Here is a 5,000-nt window from a genome sequence, read left to right on the forward strand (position 1 = left end):
CGGGTGGAAAGCACCATGATAAGTGCGAAGAGACATCCTGATAAGAGCGAAGGATCTCAGATCATAACATGGAGCAGGACAGAACATATGTATTTAGCAGTGCTTCTGAGTTTGAAGACAGTGACAGTGAATATTTAGAAGAAGAAACTGAAGAAAGCGAAGACATTAGTGAGGACTCGGAAAGTGAAAAAAAATATTACCTATCATTCTTTCATGTTAATTTTTTCATTATCTTCGATTTTATAATAAAATGGTAGAAGGTAACTTGTCAGAGAGAGAGAGAGAGAGAGAGAGAGAGAGAGAGAGAGAGAGAGAGAGATCAACTAACAGGTTGGCGCATGAAAGCGGTCGTCTGCTGGTCACCCAGCCAGTCTTCCCCATTACGTGTGCGTGTGCGTGTGCGTGTGTGTGTGTGTGTGTGTGTGTGTGTGTGTGTGTGAGAGAGAGAGAGAGAGAGAGAGATAATGTTATTTGCCTCGGTCGTCTGCTGGTCACCCAGCCAGTCTTCCCCATTACGTGTGCGTGTGCGTGTGTGTGTGTGTGTGTGTGTGTGTGTGTGAGAGAGAGAGAGAGAGAGAGAGAGAGAGAGAGAGAGAGAGAGAGAGAATGTTATTTGCCTGAAACTTGATATGAAAAGGGATGAAATCTCTCTCTCTCTCTCTCTCTCTCTCTCTCTCTCTCTCTCTCTCTCTCTCTCTCTCTCTCATTGGAAGTGTACAATTTCCCATCCAAGATGAGAGAAAGAGTGAGTGTGTGTGTGTGTGTGTGTGTGTGTGTGTGTGTGTGTGTGTGTGTGTGTGTGTGTGTGTCATCGCTCTCCGGGCTGTTTCTGGAAGACGGATCACACAGCAGGAGGAGGAGGAATCCTTGATAAGGCATAAACTGAACTTTCAGAGGTCACATCGAGCTACAAAGTACATCATTGTATTCAGAATAACAGAGAAAATAATTATTAGTATTCAAAAAGTTTTCTGACAATTTCTAGGTTTACCATTTTTAGCCGTCATAGCAAACGGGAAAATAGTTTAAGCGCCGGAAGGAAAGGGTTAGAGAGCAACTATGAATATATCTTGTTTAAGTTTGACTCAAACCTGACTTGACATTTTTTTTTTTTTTTTTTTCGTATCTCCATCGCACTTTAAGTCGAAAATTGCAGTTAACTTTTTTTTTTCCATATACGTAGCGCGCTTATTAAAATAGTATAGTGAGAATAACTAAATCTTCACTACGGTAAAGGTAAAGATTTATTGTGTGGAGGATGCCGGTTACTAAAATAATATTTAGTGATTCACGAAGGTAGATAGATGGTCAGATTTCAATATCTCGCCGTAACGGATAATGTTCTTTGTTATATAGCATCGTATACTTCACAACCATACGTATATATCAATACCATAGTATTCTTTATTTAACTTTATTTAAGAACTGCATTCGCCAAACTGCTTCCTGTAACAGGAAAAGTTCAACAATGAAATATATCCGCACCGGAGTGAAAGCTGAAATAAATTTGATGGTTCGAAGAGGATTCATAATAGCAAAATAGAACGATAAACTAAAGGTGATAACACTGGATGTGGTCAGATTGAAAAGACTTGCTCTTGCATCCTATTCAGCGTGAAGAACGTGTTTACGTAGAACATTATAACCCTATCCATAGGGCAATACGTGGCCCTCAGCCATGCTAGGCTGTGCCGGCAACTGACCACTGAATTCGCCAAGTGGCTTTGGTACGTTCTTTTCAACTTGTGAATCATTAGAGCGCCATACACAGACAAGGTAATACGTTTTTAAAGTCATTCTACTGGTTATAATATTATTATGTGTTAGATATTAACCATTATTGTTGTTTTTATGAAGTTTTCGATGCCGCGAAAGAAATATTCGCAAGACTGTTTTGTAGCTGCTGGTTAAGTCTTATTCGCCCCGTGAGTCAGCTAGGATGGATGAAAGGCAAGGAGTGACAATAAAGTAATTAATTTGTCAAGATTTATAGACTAGTCTGTCTATCCTTGGTGTGTGATACGCAGTACATACCGCCACACCACAAGACCATGCATGCAATTTTTGGTTCTTATGATTTCTTGGTGTGTGTGTGTGTGTGTGTGTGTGTGTGTGTGTGTGTGTGTGTGTGTGTGTGTATTTACCTAGTTATAGTTTTAAAGGGCCTGGGGTTTTACGCTCGTGTGGCTCCGTCTCCATATCTACACTTATCCAATTTTTCTTTAAAACTGTGCGCACTCGTTGCTGTCACCGCTTCTTCACTCAGACTGTTCCACGTCTTAACACATCTTTGCGGGAAACTGTATTTTTTACATCTCTTAGACATCTTCCTTTCCTCAGCTTTTTACTATGCGATCTTGTGCTTCGACTGTCATATTCTTCTCTCAGGAGCAGTTTCTCATTATCCACTTGGTCCATTCCGTTGATCAATTTATAAACTTGTATCAGATCCCCTCTCTCCCTTCTCTGTTCCAGAGTTGGTAGATCCATAGCCTTTAGTCTCTCCTCATATGTCATCCCTTCAAATTCTGGAACCATTCTTGTAGCCATTTTTTGTAGTCTCTCCAGCTTCTTTATGTGTTTCTTTTTATGGGGGTCCACACTACCCCTGCATATTCCAATCTGGGTCTTATTATAGTACTTATCAATTTCTTCATCATTTCTTTGTCCATGTAGTGAAATGCTAATTCAATATTCCTTAGCAAATTATATGTCTCTCTGAAGATTTTATCTATATGGCTTACTGGTTGATTGTTTTCTTCCATCGTCACCCCAAATCCTTTTCCTTTTTTACTTTCTCCAGTTCTACTCCATCTCCCATCTTGTAGATTCCCACTGGTCGTCTTTCACTCTTTCCCATTTCCATGACATGGCTTTTGTCCACATTGAATTCCATCTCCCACTTTTTACTCCATTCCCAGATCTTATTTAGGTCTTCCTGCAGTATTTCACAATCCTCTTTTTGCTTTATAACTCTGCACAGTTTCGCATCATCCGCAAACAGATTTATGTAGCTGTTCACTCCTTCTGGCATGTCATTTATATATATGAGGAAAAGTATTGGCGCCAGTACTGACCCCTGCGGCACTCCGCTTTCTACTGCTCTCCACTCGGACTTCATATCTTTGACTACCGTCCTTATTTCTCTCCCCTCAAGTAATTTTCCATCCATTTCAATGTGCTTCCTTTTAAGCCACCCTTCTCCTCTAACTTCCACAGTAACCTTGCATGTGGCACTTTATCAAATGCCTTTTTTAAATCCAAATAAATACAATCAACCCATCCCTCTCTTGTACTCTGTCAACTATTCTAGAGTAGAAACTCAGTAAATTTGTTACACACGACTGCCCTTTTCTAAAACCAAATTGGCTATTTGATAATAATTTGTTGTCTTCAAGGAACTCGATCCATTGTTTCTTTATTACTCTTTCACACATCTTACATATTACACTAGTTAGTGATACCGGTCTGTAATTTAAAGGTTCTTCCTTCCTTCACTCTTATATATGGGAACCACCTCAGCTCTTTTCCATTCTACTGGTACTGTTCCATTTTCTATTGAGCATTTTATGATGTTGTATATAGGACTTGCTAGTTCTTCCCTACATTCTTTCAGTATTCTGCCTGAGACTTCATCCGGTCCCATTGCCTTTTCTTCATCCAGTTCCTTCATTAACTCTTTTATTTCAAGCTTGGTTACTTTAATCTCTTTCATATAGATGGTCTCTCTATTACCCTGTGGCCTTTCAAATTTGGACTCCTTAGTAAAGACCTCTTGAAATTTACAATTTAACAGTTCTGCCATACTTTTTGGGTCTTCCACCATCCCATTCTCTCCTTTTAACCTTTCAATTGTTTCTTTTTGTCTTATTTTTCCATTGATGAATCTGTAGAACAATTTTGGTTGCTCCTTGCATTTTTCGACAATGTCCCTTTCATAGTTCCTCTCCTCTTCCTTCCTCACTTTAACATATTCATTTCTCGCTGTCTTGAAGTTTTCCTTATTTACTGCATTTCTATTTCTCCTCCACCTTTTCCATGCTCCATCTCTTTTCTCCTTTGCCCTGGCACACCTTGCGTTAAACCAATCTTTTTTCCTTCTTCTTTAGGTCTATATTTCGGGACATATTCCCTGACTCCTGTTCTGTATATTTCCAAAAATAAGTTATATTTCTTTTGCACCCTCTCAGTGTTTTCCATCTCCTCCCAGTTAACGTATTTGAAATAGTTCTTGAGATTCTCAATATCAGCCTTTCTGTAATTTAGTCGGTCTTCTTTGTATGATTCGTCTCTATCTTCTTTTCCCTCTTCTATATCCATTTCTAAAATTACATGGTCACTCTTTCCCAATGGGCACTTATATCTTATATCATCATTCATTTGTATACCCCTTGTAAAAACCAGGTCCAACCTCGCCGGCTCGTCGTTTCCTCTGAATCTTGTGCTTTCCTTTACTCTCTGGTCCATCATATTGTCTATCATTAGGTTCAGGAATCTTTCTCCCCAGGCTTCTTCCCCCATACCACTTTCATAATTTTCCCAGTCCACTTCTTTACAGTTGAAGTCTCCTACTAATAACACTTTTCTCCTTTCTTTAATGACTCTCGTTAGACTCCTTATTGTGTCATCTATCATGTCTTTATATTCTTGATTGGTCCATGAATTTGTTTTCGGTGGCACATATGTTCCAATGATTGTTATCTCTTTTTATTAATATGCATCTTAATATACAGTACTTCTGCTTTTCCTTCCCCATATTCCACTTGGTTTACCACCAACTCTTTCCTTAACATTATCATAACTCCTCCTCCTCCTTTACCCCCTCTGTCTTTCCTCCATACGTTATATCTATTATCTATGTCTATTTTGATTGCCTCATTCAATTTTGTTTCAGCCAGGCATACAATATCCGGTTCTTCTTTCTTTATGTAATCTTTTAGTTCTAATTTACTTGATAGAACCCCGTCAATGTTCGTATACATCATTTTTAGTTTCTTGCC

This window comes from Portunus trituberculatus, chromosome 41 (assembly GCF_017591435.1).
Source record: "Portunus trituberculatus isolate SZX2019 chromosome 41, ASM1759143v1, whole genome shotgun sequence".
In the NCBI taxonomy this organism is placed as follows: domain Eukaryota; kingdom Metazoa; phylum Arthropoda; class Malacostraca; order Decapoda; family Portunidae; genus Portunus; species Portunus trituberculatus.